Genomic DNA, 23,245 nt, shown 5'->3' on the forward strand with positions numbered 1-23,245 from the left:
CCCTAGAGAGACTTGGATTTAATTCTACTCCAAAAATATGTTCACTGATACTAGAAGCAAAGCAGTGAATAATAATTAACTGTCAGCTCTTTGAATATTTTCTTAACTATACCTAATGTCTTGGAAAGGATGGCTCCCCTTGCCCAACATGAATGCCAGAAACAGAATTTTTCTGAAAAGGAAGACCATGTCAGACTGCAGATGTTACTCTACATTTCCTTTCTAAATTGCACAGATTCTGGAAGCAGAAGAAACAAGAATTCAGTATGTAAAACTGCAGTTCAAATATTTTCAGCAGCCCAGCAAAATCCTTGTTCTTGTGAGTTAAAAACCAGATCTGCTGTGAGGCACAGCATGTACCTTGTGGAAACAGTGTATATTTATGTTTCTGCTTCCTGGGAAGTCACTGCTATGTAAAAGGGTATGACCGCCTTTACAGGTCAAGGTAAAAATCTATTGTTCTGAAATGTACAGAAAATGGAAAACAGATCTAGCAGCCTAAACACAGAGCTATCAGAAGGGGCTGAGAGGCAGGAGACATCACCACTGATTTACACAGTTTAAATAGCACAGTCAATGCCTTTCTTCTCCATCTGACTTCAGGTTTTCCTTGCTTTTCAGCCCTTTGGAAACCTCGTTCACAAGGGAGAAGATGTCACATTTCCTCTGGAACAAAATTGGCTTATGACACATTGTATAATTCCAAAAATACACCATGCATTAATTTGACACACTCCTGTCATCAAGACCTTAATTTCTAATATCTTCTTTCCCAGATACTATTTAAAAATTTCTCTGCCTCAGCTATCTAATTTGTAACACTTCAAGAGGGAAAGTGTCTTCCTGCTCATCCCAAAGTCCTTCACAATGGAAGATTCCCAAACCTCTGAGGAAGGTCTGCTTGAGTCTCTTCTTGGACATACTATGTTCTCATCCCAGCAAGTGACTGCTAATGAGCTGCTTTTCTCAGCCAACACTTAGTATTTTAATTCCTATCATTTCTTGACTAGTTTCTCCCCTCTTTTTCTGTGCATCAGTTTTTCCCCCTACTCTTGTATTCCTATTAACTCTTTGGTTTCGCTTTCCAGATCCATGTGTCCCTCTTTTCCTTTACTACCAGACTACCATGCATGCTACGAAGTCATCTCAAATTCTGCAAAGCACTACAGTCATGACTTCTGTCCAATACTTTACAACTCTAGGGGTGCTGTGTGGTAACTGTTCAGGTAGAACTCTAAAATTTAAGTCGAGTATTTTCTGTAAAATAGATGTGCTTTTGCTACATAAACTTTATGCCCTCCTACCTTCCCTAGAATTACAACAGCTTCTCTCTCACTTGTAAAAAGGCAGGGACAGAGACAGGATATATGGACACACTGAAATGTTTTATAATATCTTCTGGTGGACAATTAACTGTAGTCTGTGAGCCAGAGAACTGTAAGAGATCCACCAGGTCACAACGTTGCGACCTTGCTGGTGAATTTTAGAAGTTACACAGCAGTTTCATCTGCCCAACAGACCTCACCTGGCTAAATATTTCATAAATCTTGTAGAAAGCAGAATCATATTGGCAGACTCCGTATTAAAATGCAACAGACACTACCCCTGCAATGACCCAAGATGAGGAACCAGTAACTAGGGAGAGGGTGGAGGTGCAGCACTGTCAATGCCACTACAAGCTGTATTGTCAAAGTCTGACCCAGCTGTTTTTACCTTATCTCCCTCGTCATACATATTTTTCTCATCCTGTAACCCCATCTGTATGCACACACAAATCAAATGATCTGGTGCTGTGTTTTTTTTATAGAATGTCCAAAATTCTTATTCCCTGGTTTGAGTTTCATGATACATAGAATAACGAGTGGGCCCCAAAAACCAGAAAACCATTCGAAACTGTAAACTAATGTCGCTGACATCAAACTTGTCTCTCTAAATCAGCCCTAAATTAAAATATCAAAAGGAAAGATGCTTCACAGAGATAATAAATTCTGGTAATTATTTTTCAGAGCCTTCAATACACAGTCATTTGCACTTGTGAAAGACAATTACAAAACATTACTCTGACTTTATGCATCACCAAAGCAAAACAATGAATGTGATGTATCAGTGTACTCTCTTTGCACTGCTCTCTGTGACTCTGCAGAGTCTGGGAAAAACACAAACCAATATTCATAATTTTAAAGATTTCCTTTCTATATCCTCTCCTACGGCTTTTTGTTCAATCCCTTCGTGGTCTCACCATCAAAAATCAGAGCACCATTTACTGTCACAAAGCTGCATATCCTGAACATCTTGTTTTTGAATCAAGTTCCTAAGATGGGTACATTAATGGCCAATGAGAAAGCAGCCTGGCTGAGCTATGTAAGAGAATAGCAGGCAGGGGATAACAATTTTAATATTAAGGGCATAACAATCTTAATATTTTTGGATGCAAGTTTAGGAAAGAGGAAGCAACGGCAGGTGCCGTTAGCTGCAAGGGACACCTGAGGAGTCACTCCATGGCACTGCACTCATGAGCCAAGGCTGATCTTACTTTTCCTTCCCACATGCCTGGGCAAGCAGCCAAGCTAAATGCACACAGCACCGACATGGAGACTCAGCTCTAAATGTGCTCTTTATACCACATAATTTGGTCAATTTGACCAAAAATACCCATTAATTCTGCCCAGCACAAAAAAAAATTAACAGAGCTAAAGCACCACTGCCAAGTTGGAGAAAATGACCCTGACTTGGGTGAGCAGCTCTAGTAGAAACAGAAGAAAGACTGGAAGATGTGTCTTCTTCGGTTCAAACATACTCTTAGTCATGCCTTTGACAGTAACTACTGTTTTTCTGCCAAGTTTGCATAATCCTTTGCACAACAAGATATGTTTAACACATGATCTTTTAATGCATTTTTTAAAAAAAGAAATAAAAATATTTCTTCAGCTATGAAGTCTAAAAAGCTTCAGATTACAGATTTTACTCTAGCCTACTTCATTACACACTTCGTGTGCAAACTTATTACAGGAAAATGTTACCTAATTAAGTTTATTATGCTTTGTGGGGTTTTTTTTTGGTTAAAGTATTTAATTAAAAACTTCTCAATTTATATAATTTATTATGGCGTGACCATTGTTAATGAAGTTCACAAAAGGAACTGTTGAATAACTTCATGCAAAGGAGATGAAGCAGAGCAGAATGAGGGATTATGTTCTCAGACTTCTGAAGCCAAGAAGCCTGAAATAAATGCAAGTTGTGAGTGTTTGGAGCAGACGGTGCATTTATTGTAATTATTTCAGACTGCATGCTGATTGGAAAAGATTAACATAAATAGGAGCTGTTATTGCAGATGTTTCTATTCTTGCTAGGAAATCCCTTGAATATAGGAAGCACAGAATAAAAATGTGAAGATGTAGTACTACAGAATCATAACTTTTGTTCTATTCTTTTTTCTGTTCTGGACAGAAGAAACATAAATCTTCAGGACTTGAAGGAAAAACATCACTTTACCCCAGTAACATGAAAAAAATATCTAGATGCAACCTCACCACTCAGCAGTGAGCGTTTTGGCACATTTCCTCCTCCATTCCAGAAGTGTCCTTAGACTGCATGGCACTAGGTCACCCTCCGGAGGCTGTATGGCCTGCAAGTACAACTACAGTTGGTGCAATAAAATCCACAGCATTTAATTCCTTGTTCCTCCGTTCACCACAGCAAATTGGACACATTAATAAGTCACATGTAATTCTGATATTTCCAACTTCCTTTCTACATTAACCAATGGAAAAATTTCCATTCAGTTGGGAAAAAATACACAAACCTCTTATTTTTGAAAATTTTCCAAAAATTAGAAGTCGATAAAAATACCCATCAATTGGACTAGTGGTGTGTATAATACCTCTCTTCATATCTTCTGCTTTACTTCCTCATGTCTCATAATTTGTTTTCTTGTCTCCATACAATCACAAGACACAGAAACCAAGAATTACAGTAAATTATTCGGGGTAGGGCTTTTTTGACTGCAACTTCAATCTGCGCAGGTCTATCACTGCAACACTTTTTAAAAGAAGAATTATACAACTATTCAGGTCTTTGGTTATTCGTGGACCAGCTTCATGAAGCATCCTTCACACTCACAGAGATCAGTACGAGTCAAAGACGCTATGATCAGTACAGTATCTGTCTTCAGGCTGAACATTATTTCCTGTGGTTCTGCACTAAAATTGAAGCAAAAAGATCAATAGGCCTGTCCATACACCAACATACATGGAGATGTATGTACACTATGTTTGACAGTCTCAGAACAGTCAGCTACACCACGGGCCAGACCCCAGAGCTTCCCCAGAGCAAGCCTCAGCCCTGTGCTTGCTCCATACTGGATGGTCGTAGGAACGTGTCAGACCTAAACAGGGTTTTCTTGGTCCGGGAAGGACAAACTCCTCTGCTGCCTGGGACTCACCAAGATGCACCCAGGATGCTGGGCATTACTGCTGCTCAACCCTCCTAGCAGATGGGCCAGGCTCCTCCCCAGAAGAGATCAGGCTATTGAGGAGGATGGTCGCAGTGGCTTAAACGCTGCCAGGAACCAGAAGGCCACTGAGCACGTCTTTCTCACAGCACAGACACTTTCACGGCGCCTCAGACAGCTTTAGTGACAAACTCCACTGACAGCACAGCACATCTCATCCTCCAGATCTGTCCCTTTATTTCGATGTTATGAAACAGTATCATCAACCGCAGCTCAGGTACAGCTTCAAAGTAAAATGTACGAGCGCAAAAACAACAGCCCTCTATAACATTTACAGAGCAACTTTCAGCGGAGTGGATCTCACGGGATTTCTTAAGCCTCGCCAAGACAACTGTATAATGCCGCAGGTTTTCACAAGCGTAGCTAAGGGCAGAGTTTGGGTCTCTGTACATCTGATTTCTTCGATTCACTGCCAGCTGTAAGGGGTCAAACGCTGACAGAACACAGAAGCAATTCTCCATAACAACACTGCAGAGGAAGGAAAGCACGTCCTGTGGCAGCGCCAAAGGGAATTCACCGCAGCTGCTGGGATTTAAAAAAGAGGGAACGAGCAAAGAAAAATGATAAAAAAATGCTGCTTCCCCAACACGGTAGGTTGTAACAGAAATTTTACCCTATTTGCAAGGGGTTTTATGGGCACAGGGAGATTTATGGGCACAATTACAAATTCTGCAAATCCTTTTCAAGGGACTGTCCTTTGAATGACTGAAGCGAGATCCCAATCTCCCCAAAATAACTACATAACAGGATTCAGCAGGAATGAAATGCATTGTATGACTGCCACTTCTATCATTTTGAACAGAATCTTGTTTTAGTACCCTGTCAGATGACAAGGGTAGATATGAATTCAACAGATAATACTGAAGTCCCAGAAACAGTTATTTCAAGTGTTTTTGTACCGCAAGTTAGGAATAATACCTCACTTCCCATCTGTGGAAATATGCTGTGTTCAAATCAGTATGTATAAGATCCATTCTTAAGGTGTTTTCATTACGATTTTGCATAAGTCTGTAACAAACTGAGACAGAACACACATTATGGACGTAAATCTACTATGGCTTACACCCACATAAATCACAGCAAATTCACCAAGCTTAGATGCGGGTTTACCTCAAGTCTTTAAATATGAGGATTCTCAAGCAAAAAAAAAAAAAAAATCCACAATACTGATGTCTCCAAAGCAAATACCTACCTAATCACAACCTCAGTACAACCCCGATCTCAGGTCTGAACTTATGCACATTCCCATGGTTTCTTCTCCCTGGACCAGCTTCAGGCACCTTCATTGGAAGTCTTTTGGTGCCCTGTTCCATGTAACCCTCAGCCACATGAAGAGTTAAGCTGGTGCAAGGGAAGAGTCCTCTGCAGCTGACAGCTAAGCTAACTTTTTCTGAAAGCAGAAGCAATGAAAAAGGAAGAAAGACAGTAAGATAAAAAGAAAACAGTAAAAAGTTTAGGGACTGTAAACATTCTCATTAGTATCCAAATATTTGCATGGAAAATTACATGAAGTTTACTTCTTATTAACTCATTACAGTGCTATGCTATAATAAAACATCTCTCCACTCTTGACTGAGAAATGCAGAGATGCTGTACATGTTTAAGGCTTTTTAAGACTTTTCTACCACCTGAGAACACTTTACCTTCTTATTCAGAACGACCATTTTCCCCTGAGAAAGGAAAAACCTATGCAGCTCCCATTTCAGACCTCCTAAGCTTCTTCAAAGATAACAAGGTTTTAAAAGTACTGAGGAACAAAAAAAAAAAAAGGGGGAGCGGGAGAAATGTCTGGCAAGTTAGACATGTTAAAACTACATTGCAAAATGCCACATGGGACTCCCCCATTGCTGAGAACATTGAAATCTCACCTACTCACCCTCCCCTAAGCCATGCCACTCACTAAGGAAGAAGAACTGAGTATTTTTTTCTCAGTACAGTTTTGGAAAAGCCCTTCTGTAGTCCTGAATCACTACCTTGAAAGCTTTATGAAAACCACAGCAATTAATAATACCCTCAACTCACATTAACAATGTTTAAAAAAGTAATCAAACAGTGGCATTTCAGAGTGCAGTAAGCATAACTAAATTTGGCAGCAGCAGGTATGAAAAACTTGCCATCATTCTTTTTACACCCTGGACCAGCCACCCATTCTATAAAGAAACTCCTCTTTTGTAGGAGAGCCCAGCTCTGGAACAGACTTTTAAGGGAAGCCTATTACTGCTAAGAGTTGTAAGCCTGTCACACAGATGCCCAGAGACTGAGCTGCTGTCCAAGATGCTTCTCGGGATGCATTAGGAGCTCCATGACTTGCCCTTTGAACCAGTGTCCATGTCTCAGCCTTGACAAATCCTTATGTCCTGTGCACATCCAGGAAACCCATTTTTTCAGGGCCCAGCAAAATTCTGCCATCAGGGTTGCCAAGAAAGTAGATATAGGCTTAGCAAGGACATGCTTTAGTATTAGCAGCATGTTTTATCTTCTACCTCTCACCAAAAGCACAAATCTTACAGGAAATGTTTCAGCATGTTCTGATCTTTCTGCCCTTCATCTCTTCAGATGAGCCTTCTTACATGGGTATTTCACCTGGAACATCCCTGCCAGCTCTTTATAGACAGCACTTCCCTCTCATGCCATTCCCCAAGCCTGACACGCAACCCCAAACCCCTGCCACATCTGATGAATTAGTGCTGACAGAGGCCGGTGCTTTTGCTTGGTTTGTTTGTTTGGATTTTTTTCTATATGGGCAAGGAAATCAAGTTCACCCTTTAAACGAGCCAAGGGTCAAACTCCTAATGAAAAATTAAAGGCTTTTCACCATTACAGGGACCTACAACACCATAAGGAGGCAATGTGAACTTCACAATGTCCCACAGAGCCCCCGAAGTAAAGAGGCATGCCCCAAAGCTGCAGTCTGATGTGGCTGTAGGTACGACACGTCCTTGCAATGAGGAGGCTCACAGGGAACCTGCAGACACCTACATCCTTCTACAACATTAACAGAGAGACAGCAGCCCCACTGCTGCTGTCAGGCAGTGGGGCAGCTGATGTTCAGCCCAGTGTTTTCTTTGCTTGTTAGCACAGTCATTGAATAGTAATATTCTCCTTACGGCACCTGAGGAATACAGTGTTTCTCTCTAATCTGAAAAAATACGGGCTTTAGCACAGGAAACAGGTTTTAAAAGAGGAGCTTTTTTTCTTCCGTGTTCTGATGTGAAAATGTTGAAAAGATAATGCAATTATTTGTACTGCATTTGTTTTGGAAGTGAAGACACAGATCACTCACTTTTAATTTCCTTTTTCCAGGTTCGTTCTTTATTTAGTAAGATATATAAAAATTCTTTCAAAAAAGTAATATATTCAAGACTAATAAAATCCAAGGTCAAAATATTTTTAGAGAGCAGCTCAGGTACAACTATTAAATTGTCAAATAAAATCATCTAGTCTAAGTTATACCAGAGAAGGGTCAAAGTTAATAGCTAATTTTTCAGATTGAAACTGTTTCCAGGAGCAACTCTTCTATCCAAGATGCCACTAGGTAACTCCAAGAACAGTCAGGTGTATGGGTGAAAACAGTGAACCTGAGTAGTGTTAATGTTAGTAAGAAGTCCACCTCCCTCCAATCTCCAATTTTCACTACAACAAACTTTCCACCTCTGCAGTCAGCCCACCTCTAGATCAACTAAACACAAGCTCAATATCTGTAATTAAAAACAAACATGATTTTTTTTTCTAGATGGTAATAATGAAATGCAGTTCCTTGATAGCTGATACTTAAAAATTCAATCTCTGTCAGCTGTGGTATTTAAGGTCACTAAAACATTACTCTGTCAGCGCCCTTTACCTGCAACTGATTGGTCCAAAATGAAGAAAAAATGTCAGAAGAACTGAGACCAAATGCTTTCAGAGTCACATTAACTCCTCATACACACATCTGGATTTACAAAAATGTCAGTTCTACTACAATACAGCTATTTATTAAATTCAGCAATCTTTTTTAACCCATTTGCCTTAAACAGTTTTAGAAGATAGGTAATAATATTCCTTAAAAAAAATAAATTAAGGAAACTATAGATGCATAGGAAATGGAGGAGGCTACTTGGAGTAGCTAAGTGAATGGAAAAACCCATGTGGTCACAGAACTAGTCCCTAGTCCCCCAGTGCTTTACCTTAATGAAGCACTGCTCTGCAAGCCTGATAATATTTTAGTCTCCCTTTGCAGATGCCCAAGTGTTTACTCGGTATTCAAAGCTGCACTCCATAGCTTCTAGAACCAGAATTTAAAAACTACCAGGATCAGCCCACAGATTAAAAAGTGCTTCAGTGAAACAAGAACCAAGACACATTAACTCCAGGCAACAAGACTCCTTTTGGCAGCCCACAGAACATGAGAGTTTATCTGCTCTGCAACTCCACAGCAAGAGGAAAATAAAGGTTCTGTCCTCATTCACCTCACGTTTTTCTAATGATTTCCCAGCTAACTCACATGTCCATGACTTTTTAAAGCAATTCACATATCATCAAAGCATTGCTTGCCAAGTCACGCATGCCATAATGAAAAAAATACTCAGATGACAGTGCATAGAGAGAGTTTCTCTGAGGTAAGACTAAGTTGTCTGGAGAACGGACAAGGTCTGTAGAAGTATGTTTGTGGTGATACAGCCACACAGAAAGTCCAAATCAGAATGGTATTTTTATACAAACTAGTCCTGAAAGTAATGTAAAATATATTTTATTGGATCTGACCTGTGGTCAGATTTCATCTCAAGAAAGATCCCCAGCATGACAGCTCTTTGTATGGAAAAAATAAATACACATTTGTGAGCTGAAATCAATGACAAAGGTGTAATGGCAAATATTCTTATGGCAAGCTTGTGAGAAAGGACCATTCTCAGACAACAAAGCCTGAATAAGAGAGGGTACATCAATTATTGCTGCACAAACCAAATTGAAAGAACAGCACACAGCTGATATGTTCATAGCTGTTCATGCAGCATGACAATGAGAAGGGCTGAGATGATATTAGACAATACAACAGCATGCATTCAATTCTTAACAGATTCATGTATTTTTCTTTCGTTTTTGCTCACAACCAAAGGCAGTTGCAATGCTACTGACACTGTACAGTTGACTGTTGTTTTTCAGTGTGTTTAAAAAAAAGTCTGCCATAATTAAGGACTTGTTTGGCCTCTGTCAATTTTGTTCCACACTGCTGCCTCACACTTGTTTAAAGAACTGAGAAAAAAATTGTTGAAAATGTGGCAGATAGTGGAAAAAAAATAACCGTTAAGCTTGACTCGTTCAAATTAGGTGTTATTTGTACAGATGGAACACCTGCCATGACTGGCAAGAAGAACAGTCATGCTGCTTTGCAAGAAAAATTTTTAGATCGAAAGTTATTGAAATACCATTTGTATCCATCAGGATTGTTTTCTGAGCCAAAGATTTAGGCTTCTTGCATATCTAAATCCTGTCAAGTCCTACTTGAGCAAAATACTTGTTTATAGAATCACAGAATTGTTTAGGTTGGAAAAGATCATCAGGTCCAACCATTAAATCAGTACTGCCAAGTCCACCACTAAACCATGCTCCTAAGTGCCATATATACACATCTTCTAAATACCTCCAGGGATGGTGACTCAAACAGCTGTTAAAATGCTTGATAACCCTCTCAGTAAAGAAATTATTCCTAACATCCACTATGCATCAGGGCTGCCAATAAGCATACCAAGTAAATGATGAAAATGATGAGCAGAATACATATACAACATTTTCTGTCAAAGGCCAAAAACTGTGAAATACCCTGGAAACAGCATGACCAATACATTTTCTCAACAGAAATTATTAACCTTTCAATGACAACAGTTTGCTTACAACTAAGAATGGGATCAGCAACCTGGTCTGTACCAACATGACATGGCAGCTTTGCAGCCTCAATACACACTCACAGGGAGAGGACTGCCTGTTTACTGCAGGCTGTCATCCATGTGCTGCTTTTCAGTCAAAGCTGAGATGTACTTATTCTATTTGGATGGGTGTGCTTTGGTTTCACGCAGCGTGTGAGAAGTGACAACTTAAAGGTCTGAGAAATACGCTGATCCAAAATTTGGGGAGTTCTTTCACTCTAAGTTAAAAGATCCTACAAAACAATAAATTTCCCACTTGTATCTCATTTTACAACTTGATGTGGATCATTTATTTGAAAAAAATTCCACTTTGGTATCTCTCGGCTTTAAAAAAGAGGGGATATCCTTGAAGCAGCAGAGTGAAAATTGGTACTCCCACCTACAGAACAGGACCAGGCACACACAGAGAACCACAAAACCTGAAAACAAGCACTTAAAAGCAGACCTCTGATACATGCCTTCCCTTTAAGTGCTTGTGCAGATTGGGACTTGCATATATTCGCAAACAGTAATACTCCATTACAAACCTTGTTAAAAATAGACCGTTCAAAAGTCACCAATTCTCACCTCAATGACTTGGTGTCAACAAAGGTGAAAATAAGGGCAAAAAGGACTCTTAGAAACACACACACTATCTGAAGGTTGCAGTGGCAGTTGTGCTCTGTTACGTTCATTTCAGGAGAAAAGAACTAAGGGTCATTCTCTCTTTTGAGATTGATAAAAATAAATTATGTTAATAAAACATGGGAATCAAGCTAAATTTTAAAGACCATTTGCAGCACATCTAGGGGAAAAAAACCCTAACCCAAAACCAAACCCAACTCTAGCTAGACTTACTATAAGGAATGACCCCTGGATTTACTTATTCCCAGTCTTGTGAACAGTCTCTCACCTTTGCCTATCATCCCTCTTCTGGAGCTCCTACAATTTGCACATACTAATTTTACAATTTTTGTTCTTGGCAAATACAATTTTTTACCATTTCAAAATGAATCTTCAGAGTAAAAAGAAGCATTACAGAATCTGTTTTTAAAAGTGTGAGAAAAGGTTTTCTGGAGCTTTTACCTTTTTTTAAGGTAAAAATGTATTGAAAACAAAACACAAACACCGCCACAAGATTTAAAAATAAAATTAATTTAAATGGAAGTCTAAAGAGATTGTGCCATTTTTTGTTATCAAACACAGAGTAAAAATGGGTTAAAAAGTCAAGAATTAAAGCACCAGTAGCTTAAATTTATTTTGGTTTTAATGTTGATAAGCTGAAATTTCGTCAACAAGATATATAACCAACACTGCTTGCTTAACCACATATGACCTAGCAAGCAACTTCACATACAATTTTTGTTGCAGTTCCCCTTTCAAGAGGAAGAAGTATTTGCCTCTGTTCTTAAAGGTGAGTATTACAAGAATACTTTGCATGAAGCAAATTCTGCCAAAGTGCTCTGTAATCTAGGTGAGGGAAACGGCCCTCACACACTGTTCACAAGTCCCACTAACTCCCAGTGCAAGCATATTGAACACCCAGTCATTCAACCACTCTAATGACTTGCTGAATACTCACGATCTTTACATATGAAGTAACTTTACTTAGAACAGTTGCAAAAGTACACAACGGAGTTTTGGTAAACTGCAAAAAAATACTCCCTTTAAAATCAGTGCCGTGATTTGGTGGAGAAAGCAACTTTAACAGAGGTAAACGATAACACCATAAAAAATAATATCCACAAAGTATACCTCTTAAGACAGCCTGCCACCTAAGACATGCCATCTTTAAAAGTATATGCCCTACTAACTGAGGTTGTGCATCCAAAGGATGAAGCAGAAACACAAAGTGACCCCCCCCAGGAGAACACTCTGTGTCAGACTTCCACAATTTGAGTAAAATACTGGTTGTTATGTAAGCACCGCAATATACAGATTCATACAGATAATATTTTCCAATTGAAAACTCCATGGAAATTTAAGTCCATCCCCTGACCTTTGATCCCTTCCTGTCCACCTTCTACTTTTTTTATGCGTTGTTTCCCTTTTCTAACTTTTTAAAATTCTGTTTGTCTCTCCTTTTACTGTCATTTTATAACTGGAATTTTCATTTATTGTTCCTTAAATAATTAAATAGGCTCCATTTGCTTTCCTGCTTCCAAGCCAGAGTAGCATCCCATTTATGTGCTATCACTCACTTCTGTCATCTTTCATTTTCTCTTGTTAGCATATCTTTATAGTGCTATTTGGCAAGCAAAGATTAAATTTCTTCTTCTTCCCAAAGGGTAAGTTACCAGTTTGATGAAACTGTCATTAATGAAGTGCCAAATTCTTTAAAACACATGCTAACCAGCTGAATTGACCCTGAAAAGCAAAGGTAAGTCTTAATCGAGTACATCAAGATCTGTAGTGCTAATTTTCATCTCTGTTTAAGTAAAAAGACCAATTATTCAGGTCAGTGTATCTCTGAAAAGGCCTTTTACCATTCCCATTGCCTCAAGAGGCATTTTTTTCTCCTTTCATAGAATCATAGAATCAACCAGGTTGGAAAGGACCTCTGAGATCATCAAGTCCAACCCTTGATCCAACACTGCCACAGTTACTAGACTATGGCACTAAGTGCCACATCCAGTCTCATCTTAAAAACCTTCAGGGACGGAGAATCCACTGCCTTCCTGGGCAGCCCATTCCAATGCCTGATTACCCTCTCTGTAAAGAATTTCTTCTTAATATCTAACCTAAACCTCCCCTGGCAGAGCTTAAGACCATGCCCTCTTGTCCTACTGATAGCTGCCCAGGAGAAGGGACCAACCCCCACCTGGCTACAACCTGTCTGCGGAGTTGAGATACAAGAAGCCAAATTCAATTCCTCATCAAGGCTTCTAGTCCCACTCAAATCAACCAAAACATCTTTTCTGAAGGCCCATGGCAAACCGATGGCACAGCCAGAGCTGAACCAGAGGGCTATGGTACAAGCCCACCAGTCACTCCAACTTTCAAGACTCAAACTACCCAGTTCAGCCACTGCCTTTCTCCTTGCTGTCTTCTACTTCTCCCCTATTTCGAGGGCACCTGGCCTTTTTCACCTGTTCCCATTTGACTCCTCTCTTTCTTTCATCCCTACAAAAGTTCATACCCTCCAGAGAAAGAAACACCATTTTAATTCAGCAATCACTGCCTTTTCCTTGCTGATGGAAAACAGAACCCAGGAGCTGTGCTGACCCTTATGGTAAAAGGTTTTCCCCATGTTCATTGTTGAAGTCAGTCAGAAATAAGCCATTTTTTTAAAAAGATCTGCTTGATGAAGGTACTCAATGGAGCATTTAAATATCCAGGGGGAGAGGAATAAAAGATACTTTCTCGTTCAGTAACAGCAAGCATTGCTTTTATATTTCAAAGTTCAAACCAAGTGTGTAAAGCAAGCCAGTGCTGGATACAAATGCTGATAAGTCTATAGGGGTAAACAGTGCAGGTCATCAATGGCAAGAACAGACACAGCCACCAGCTACCCACAGAAATCCCCATGAAGCTCAATCATACACCTTTAGTTGTTGTGAAATAATGAGATCCTCCTCCACAGTGGGTTCAGCAATTGTTTATCTGAACCACGAGCTCTGATGAAGCAGCAAGTAAAACTGATACCACATTATACTCTTTTTTCCTCTGGGATGCACCCACAAATATGCTGTACATCCACACTAACAAACTCACCTGAAAGATGGAGGCACAGAAACTACTTATGAAAAGAGCCGGACTGAAACTAGAAGTAGAGATTAAATTCACCAGAACAACCCTAAATCTGATGCTACTTCACCCATAGGACATTGGATCTAATAGCAGAAGATACACCTTGTTCATGCATGTATTTACAGACTGTAATCTCTTTAAAAATACTTACTGAATGTGCTGAGAAATTCTTATATCGTTTTTGCTTGTACTTTCTGTAGACATACAAGACCAAAGCGCTCTATTAAAATTGAACTTTTTGGAGGTTACTTTTAGCAATAAATAAAATATAATTTTAAAATGCTTGTCCAAACAAGCCAAAGTAAACGCTACATATTCCATGAACTCGAATAATTTATTCTTGGCTCAAAATACCGCCATTTTAAAATAAGGTTTGGTTTAACACTATTGTAAGTTTCTAAGTTGTTCCGTAAGAGTTTTCTCTAAGCTTACTTACAAATTTACACATTTTTGCTAGCCACAGAACACTAATTTAATCTACATTCTCTCATGAGGGCTGATCCAAAGACCATGTATGCAGATGACAAGGCAGTAGTTACGTGCAAATCCTTTAATTCATCACAAATGTAATATTCCACTCTGAGAAAAAGTACCTTCCTTAGCTCATCTTCTGATTAACTGAAATGGCAACAACAAATATTTCTACACATATTCCTTCTTGCTTAAATCACCCACTTCATAAAAAAGTTTAAAATCTTTCTGCCAGTAAGCCATGTATTCCTTGTGTTACTTTCATAAATATTCCTAGTGAAGTGACAGGAAATATCCTTAAAAGCAAGACTCAGAAGTACCTTATTATTTAACTGAACATCTAAAGGTGCTTTTGTAATGAAGCAATAAATTTTCTCTAGCTTTAGACACCTGAGTTAGCACTTCTGAATACAGCTGAATTTTATAAATTTTGGTTCTCCTGCCAGGAGGATATTTCTTGAGCTGACATATCATGCACTTGCTCTGTTACTCTAGTTACTCTAACAATGTTTCAGTGTGAAGAGGAAGAATTTCCTACCTCCCAAGAGATTTGAAATAGAGCCCATAAAGTACATGGAAGAGACAAATCACAAATGTATCCTTAAGTCTTGCTATTCAGTTTATATATGGCAGAGCTCTCATGGACTGTATTAGCTCAGCACTGGATCCAGAGCACAGACTTATATGCCTATTAAATTATACTTCTTTTTTGATTAATCTCTCATTTGAGGCAATCTCTCATTGATTCTTGATAGTTGCAGGTACAATCCTCTTTTCTCATTCACTCGGGCCTTGGTCTCCAAGATACTGAGCAGCTTCAACTCTTCCCAAGGCAATTGAAAACTACAATCACACGCAGAAGCTCATTTTAGTTGGACTGAAGTCAGCGCAAATTTTATAGCAGACCTCAGGGAAGGTAAGATCAGGGTTCAGTGACCCAACCAGCAACAGCTGAATAAATGTAAGAGATCTGGTCTTAACCTCACATTCTTCCCTTACTAAAATCCAAGACATCTCATTAGCACCAATGAGCACATTCTGTGCCGTGCACTGGAACTCTCTGACAGTGGGCCTGATCCGTCTATTTTGAGTGGTTATGGTATTACCTGTAGAAGTAATCCCGTAGAAACCCACAGCAACTTGCACAAGTAAGGGCTGCAGCAACCACACTGTCATAATTCCAAGCATTTTTACTATTTAGAAACTAAACTAGAAAATTAGACTCTGAACATAAAAAAGGTTTTGCAAATAAATTCATTCTACAGCTTACTTTCTTTCCCTCTAAATCGAACTAGAAGCCCACTGTGTGCCTGTCCTTTTTAACTAAATTACTAAGAACAATATCAGTGGGTAAGCCGTATGAACATTGTGGTGTTCTATATCAAAGCCTTCAAGCTAGCACTTTCAGTAAGGTATGACGCACACCTTGCAATTTAAATGTGCAAATTATTAGACAAATTACTACAAGAAGACATTTTTTCTCATTTGTTTTTGGTGTTTTCAGAAAAGCCTATCACATTGGAGTTTTCACCTAGGAAAGAGGTCATTTTCCCTTCCTTGCCAAATCTGTAACATTTTCTCACAGCTATTAATTTTTTAAAAATAATTACAACAATCTCATAAGCACTGGTTTATTTTATCATTTTCATATACATGTAAATACCTCTGAGATTACTTCTTTGAGAAGAGCACTAAATGTTGTTTGCCTGGTTTTCATTCTGAGTCTTTAAGTAGTAGATTTATTTACGCCTTCAAGTTATTTGGCTGTTTTTATTCTGTAATCACACCATTTCTGCTATCTAGGGACAATCAGAAAGACTGGGTGATAACCTGCAGCCTGAATCACTTCGACATTTTCTAACAGGCACTCTAAAATCTTCTAATTTATGAAGGCAGAAGCCAAAAAGGAAAGAAGAATTCTCATTGGCACATCTGAGACATTTTCCAAATTTTTGGCGAGGGAAATTCTGGTTGTGTAGCTCGCCAGAAAGCCGCGGGAAGAGCCCGCGGTTCCCACAGACACCGAGCACCCGGTTGCTACCAGCGATCGTGACATTTCTGTCCGGGCTCTAAGGTCGCGGCCGTGAACGGCTCGGGGCCCCGGGACGGCAGCGGGACCCCCGACCGCCGGTCCCTGCGCGGGGCCGGGGGGCAACACGGCCCCCGCCACGGCTGCGCCCCCCTGGGCGGGACTTGCCACCCGGGGAAGCCCCAGCACCACCCGCTACGGTCCCGCCCGGAGCCTCGCCGGGCAGCGGGGGCGACGCAGCTCACCTGGGCGCAGCGGACACCGCCGCTGCCCCCGCAGCCCGGCTGCCGCCCGCTGCTCCCATTTGTTGCTTGCGTTCGGAGGGAGATGCCCTCTCCTCCCCATCGCAGCCACAGCCGCCTGATCCGTAGCAACTGGTCTTGGTAGATCTCAAAGTGGAAAAATCCTACGGCAACACACACGCCGTCTTCCCATCCCTCCCCACCTCCACCGCCGCCTTTTCCCCGCCAGCCCCGCTTCGCGCCCCGGGCCGCCGCCCGCACACTGATCGGCGCGACCGACCTCCGGCAGCGCGCCCCGCACACGGCAGGGGGGCAGCGGCCAGGCGTCCCGGGAGCGGAGATATATGCGGGGGCGCTTTCTTTTCCTCCCCCCTTTCTGATGCCGCTCCGGTACGGGACTGGGAGCCACGGGTCTCAAATCCCTCGTTCGCTTCCAAGCGAGGGGGTGTCAGCTCCCTTCCCGCAGCCTCCGCCTCTTGATTCCCTCCCCATCCTCCGCTGCCTCGGCGGAGCTCCGACCCGTCAGCCCCTAGCACTCACAGGCACCGGAGGTTTGCCAGCACGGGCAGGGGGAGAGAGTCATTCCGCTGGCCCTCGCCGTTCAGTGCCAGGCAAGGCGGCACGGCACGGCACGGCACGGCGGCAGCCCCTCGGCTGCAGCAGCGTTGCTCGCCTACTCCCTCGCTCCCTCCTCGTCGAGTTTGCTCCCGGCGCTGCCGCTCCCCCTCCCCGCCCAGCGCGGCCGCGGGGCCCCGCAACTCACATCGCGGAGCGGCGCCTTTCCGTAAAACTTCCCGGCTGCTGCCCCCGGCTGCTCCGCCTGGCTCCGCTCCGCTCCGCTCGGCGCAACAGGCAGCGCAGCCTCACCTGGCGCGGGGCCGCCGCGCCATGGGAGCGACGGGCGGAGCCTGCGGGCGGCGCGGCCGGGGCGGCGGGGCCCGGGCACGGCCACCGCCCGCCCTGCCCTGCTGCCTCCGCCGGGCGGCTGTGCTGCCGCGCCGCCGCTCCCTCCTGCCCCTCCGCTGCGGCTGCGGGCAGGGAGGGAGGAGAGAGCGGGGCGGGGAGGGAGCGAAGGAAGAGACCTCCCTCTCGCTCCCACGGCAAAGCGGGGAGGTGCTGGCCGGGGCGGGTGATGCTGCCTGTCCCTCGCTGGGGCTGACGGTGGCTCTCACCCTCCAGCTCCGTGGGCAGAGTCGGGGCCGCCCGGTGGAGGCCATTGCGCGCGTACAGGCGCTCTCTCCTGCGGGGTGCTGAGGGGGAGAGAGCCCTGCCTCCCGGGAGCACCGCGGCGGGCGCGGGGTACCTAAAGAGAGTGCTTCTGCTCCCCCCTGTGCCCGCCGGGTTCCCCAGCAAAATACTAATAAGGTTAATTGTTTTGCCAATCTGAATGAACAGCTGTCATTGCCAGTGTATAATCCTTGATTCGGCAGACTTGTGTATTGTAGCACAGTTCACCTACAATAGCTGAACTTACTCTGCGCCCAACCTCACCAACTTTTTGCGTTGATCCAATTATTCAGACCCTGCTTTGGGTTCACCATGGTTCTTGCCGGGGTGACTTCATTCTCTGAGAGGTGCCTCTGTGAAATGTACTGTGCTGCACAAGTTGCATGGACTGTCAAAATACAGACTTGAAGAAACATCACCAGCTGGTTGCCTCTCTCACTCAAACGTGCATTCTCTGTTGTGCACTTTTCTATTCTGGCTCTGCAAAATAAACTTCCTATGCATCTCATGCAGCAAAGAATTTTGTTGCCTGTCTCCAGGTGAAAGCACCCGGGTAGATGGGTTTTAGAAAGATCCGTTTTTGCTTGGTAGCTGGTTTGCTTTAAGGAGAAAGCTGCCTAAAATGCTGCATGGAACAGAAAATTAATTGGCTTGTATTTCCTCTGTTTGTTTTAGTTTTGGGGTTTTTGTTTGTTTGTTTTGGGTTTTTGTTTTGTTGGTTTTGTTTGTTGGTTTGGTTTGGTTTGGGTTTACCTCTAACTACACAAAGTGTTTTATCTCCATATAGGTCATTGTTAAAAAGAAACTGCTAGGTCAGAAGAACCTGTGCTGTGGCCATGTACAGGTGGTCTTTGGAAGGGGAGAGGGGGAGGAAAACTTGAAACTGATACATTGCTAAATACCATTTTCCATCATTAAACCTCAGTCCTGTGAGTCTTTACATAAGTAAATATTTACCTCCCTGAGTAATATGTCTGAATCATATTAGCAAGATAATGCAGGAACAGGCCTTTGTATCATATCAAACCCTGCTCTTTTTGCTCCTAAGAATAATTGTAAATTGATTCATGAACACTTTCATCTATGCCTGTCATTTTACATTCTTATTAGTGTAAGAAGAAATAAAAAATGCAAAGAAACTTGATAAAAATTGCTTTCATCAGTTCCTTACGCTTTTCTCACTGACTCAACCCAGCTTTGAAGACCTAATCAGTTAAAAAATAAAAACATAGTACATAAGCATGCATTTCTATGTGCAGTATGTTGGATTGTGTCACAAAGCCTGTGAAGACAGACAGAAGAAGCCATGACTGAACTGCCAGCCTTGTATTATTTGCAACAGGAAACAATTTTCAGGCTCTGTGAGCTTTACTCCTTTAGCTGAAACCGACTCAGATTCATTTTAAGGCAGCAGAAAAGTATTAATCATTGCTGAGAACCCAAATTCAAAATCTAAGGTGCAGGAGCCCTTTCTTAAAATTAAGTTTGTGCTCATATTTATACTATTCGGTATATAGGTATCTGACAACTGGGTATAGCACCCAAAATGGATGCATGGTGCTCATCCCTGCAATACACCATATGACAAGCATTGCAAACCTCCTTGGAGCAACTTACTATTCTTAAGTATTTTTTAATGAAAAAAAAAATTAGCAGATCTGCTTTTCATTTGGCTCAACAGTAAAAAAAAACAACAGCCACAGAACAGCAACAACAGCAACCAACCAAACAAACAAAAAAAAAGGAGATTGAATAAAAATGTGCTAATTTCCCTTTAAAATTGAACCTCTAGTTGTAGTTTGTGGAATGAGCATAGTTAACATAGTTAATTATCACAGCAGTAAGAGACAACTGATCTTAGCTTGCATAACTTAATTTACCACATTAGCCATGATGTTATTCATCGTATTGATTTGAGTGTGATTGTTTGTATCAAGGGAAAAAGAACCCCACATGAAGATAGAAATACTTATTTTTGTTGTGGAAATCGCACCTTATAAAAAGTTTTTTGAGCAGCTGCCCATGAGTAGCTGGTTTGCAGGCTTGTATTCAAAGACTCACTCCTGAGAGCAGCTAAGCATCTACAGCTTCAGTTGAAATTAATGGGTGTTCAGTATATCTCTGAAATGGAAAGAAAGTACTTTTTCTGGAGGAAAATTACTGTAAAGGGATGCACAGCTACTTGCTGTTAAAAATGTCAGAGATTTTTAAGAACTGAAATACTGCTGATGTCATGATTGTTGGGTGCAGTAGAAAGACTATATTATTATTCTAGGTGGAAGAATCTTAGGTCCTAGAACAAATCCACTAGCAAGCAGATTTGCTGACTAGCTTACTGGCATCGCATGTCCATTTTACATAAGCAGAAGTGAAAGGATTAGTCCTGTTTTAGGAAGCAGTATAAGTTTAAAGGATAAGGAGAAGGTGATTTGGTTACCCCCAGATAAGAAAGAAAATGCTAATACTTGCTGACTTCTACATATAGTTATTAAAATTAGGGAGCATAAAATAACAGGGGATATCAGATAGTTCTTCAGTTTCTCTCATAAAATAATTTTGAGAGGTGTTTATAAATACTTAGGACTCAGTATTACCAACCTTTACACAAATATTTTTTTGTAATGCAAAAAAACTCTACATAATTCAGTGAGACTTTGTGAGTAAATCTTATTTATACTAATAAGACTTTACAGGTTTAGATCCTTCAAATTTATAAACATTAACAAAATATTTCAATTGCTAAATTAAAGACTCATCTGTTACTGTGTATTCCTTTAAGCTTCCCAGATACTAATAGCTTTGTACAAAAATCAGCAAAGAATGCCACTTCTTTCACTGCTGAGATAAATTGAGTGACCTCCTCTTTATCCATTGACTAATATTCATTTTACTAGACCATCAATTCTTTTCATAGCCAGCAATGGTATGAAATTAATATTCTAGATGTAGGTACATTAAAGAACTAAATCTCACAACGGTCTTACTTCTAGTGGCATATGCTTAGGAGTTTAGAGGGAATATTGTGTTCATGGGCCAGAGTGTGATTTTTATGTAGAGAACAGTGCAAAGATATGTCAGCAGCACATTCTTCTTGGGATTACTCCATACTCCAAGGAACGACACATGCAGGTCTCAGAGCAGTAGTCTGTGTTGAGCCACGAGAAAAGCAAAAAGCATTACATTTTTCATCCTGGGAATACTAAAAGCGACAGAAACCACAGTGTTCAACTATAGCCACATTCCTAAATCAGATACCTACGTCTCTAGGCTGGATGGTACCAACAGTCTTTATACTCCTCTCAGCCCGTAGGTACTGCTACTGCGTGTAGAGGTGATGAGATTTTGCCCTGAGAAGATTAATAATAAATAAAAGTCATCTTTGGGGAGAGCCAGTAAAAATTCTTTGTGTCTCCTAATCTTGCTTAAGCCCTGTGCTGGCAATGCACAGACCATCTTGATTTATAAACACTGCTACTCTCACAAGGCTTTGAGGACTGGGCATTAAACACTCCCTGCAAGAGAGGAACACCGCTGGTTTCTGTGTTCCTGTATTTGGCAGATTCTGTAATTTTGAAAGCTCTCTCTGGTCTTGCACTTAGTCCCTTTCCTAAGTAGCGAAGAGATGAACTGAATTATAGAGGAAAGTTTCTGGTTTAAGTAACAGAAGATCCTTAGACTGTCAGTAATTCATTAACTCTGAGAGAGAAACATTGGTTGTAAATAAGCTCGACTAGTTCAGCTCCTACACCACCTAACTCTGATTTAGAGAACAATATAAGTAGTATATTTTTCTGTGTGCAATCCACTACTGGAAACTGGGTTTTAGTCTTCTCTCAAAATAGCATGCATTTCTGGGATACTTGAATATTGGAAAAAGAACCAGAGAATAAATATATTTAACCCTGGTCAAAACTGGTTAGTGGAAGTTGGGTCTTGTGAGATATACTTGTTGAAGAATTTTTGGTTATTTTGAAGATTTATAGGTAAAAGATTATAGGTCTGCATGAGAAAAGCAGCTGTATTGATAGGATGTACTTGGATTTCTGCAAAGCAGTTAACTTAATACCACATGACATTTTGATTTCAAGTCTTGCATTACATGGAATTAACAGGTCACCTATTGTGAGGATTAAGAAGTGTCTCACTGACAAATTTCAAAATGTAGCCTTTTAATGGGGAGATTTAATTCAATATGGGGAGCATTCCCAGCAGAATCAGAAACAGTCTTCACCTAATACTGTTTTATATTATTTTCAGCAATTCAGGCCATGAGATAAAATCTTTGCTTTAGAGGCTTACATATGGCACAATTTTAGCATGGTAAATAAAGAAGATATATTACTTCTGCAGTGATTTGATTTGCCTGAATGATCACTGTCCAAAAAGCAGCACACTAAACCCATTTTACTACAGTCCAAAACTGTAGGAATGGACACTGTGTCAGAGAGCAGAGACCTGTGGAATGATAAAAAGTGATTACCCAAATCATCCCTAACATGAGGTCTTCAGTACATTGCTGTGGAAAGGACTCAGCAGAGTCCTTGCGTGTTTCCAGAATATCAAGCACAGTTCTGGTGCCTGCACTTTAGAGCAGATGAGAAAATATTGGAAAAAATCCAAATATTTTGCATGTCTGGTACAAGTCTTGAGATGGGAGGCTTAAATAGCTGGACATATTCCACTTAAGAAAAGCTTGAGAGGATACAGGGAATAGTTAACAGCTTTCTCACTCTTGCTGACAAAAGCACAACTAAATCCAGTGACTGGAAGTTTAAGGTTAGATGTAATCAACCTTGAAATCAGATGCAATTTCCTAGCAGTAAAGGTAATTAAACTCTGGGAGAGCTTATGAAGGGAGGTGGTGCACTCACCACTGCTCTATCTTGTCCTAAAAAAATGGCTGTCTTTCCTAGATACAGCTGTGCTTCAACTTCTGGGAGAACTTCTAATGTACAGAGCAGACTCAGGGAGAGAAGAAGGGTCACATCAGGCTAAATCCCCTGGTGATCCCTCTAGCCCTACATCCATTAGAACAATGCAGCTGTGCAACTTCTTCCATTATGACTGAAAAAAGATGGCTTGAATTGCACCTGGTACACTCAGACATCATCAGGTTGGCATTAGGGTAATAAGT

At 41.2% G+C, this 23,245-nt stretch overlaps 1 protein-coding gene across 3 annotated transcripts in view; it reads right to left on the minus strand.

Moving 5' to 3' along the window:
* LRRC3B (leucine rich repeat containing 3B) overlaps positions 1-17,795 on the minus strand; it is a 51,126-nt gene extending 33,331 nt beyond the window's left edge. Inside the window, exon 1 of one of the 3 annotated variants that reach the window (XM_050319249.1) lies at positions 17,648-17,795. The gene's annotated coding sequence lies outside the window, so the exon portion shown is untranslated. Of the gene's footprint in view, positions 1-3,530; positions 3,625-17,424; positions 17,555-17,647 lie in introns of those variants that run through there. The other 2 variants (XM_050319255.1, XM_050319254.1) reach the window with 2 other exon arrangements.
* Positions 17,796-23,245: the final 5,450 nt, after the last annotated feature.

The sequence above is a fragment of the Myiozetetes cayanensis genome, unplaced genomic scaffold, assembly GCF_022539395.1.
Source record: "Myiozetetes cayanensis isolate MyiCay16 unplaced genomic scaffold, myiCay2020 scf1, whole genome shotgun sequence".
In the NCBI taxonomy this organism is placed as follows: Eukaryota; Metazoa; Chordata; class Aves; order Passeriformes; family Tyrannidae; genus Myiozetetes; species Myiozetetes cayanensis.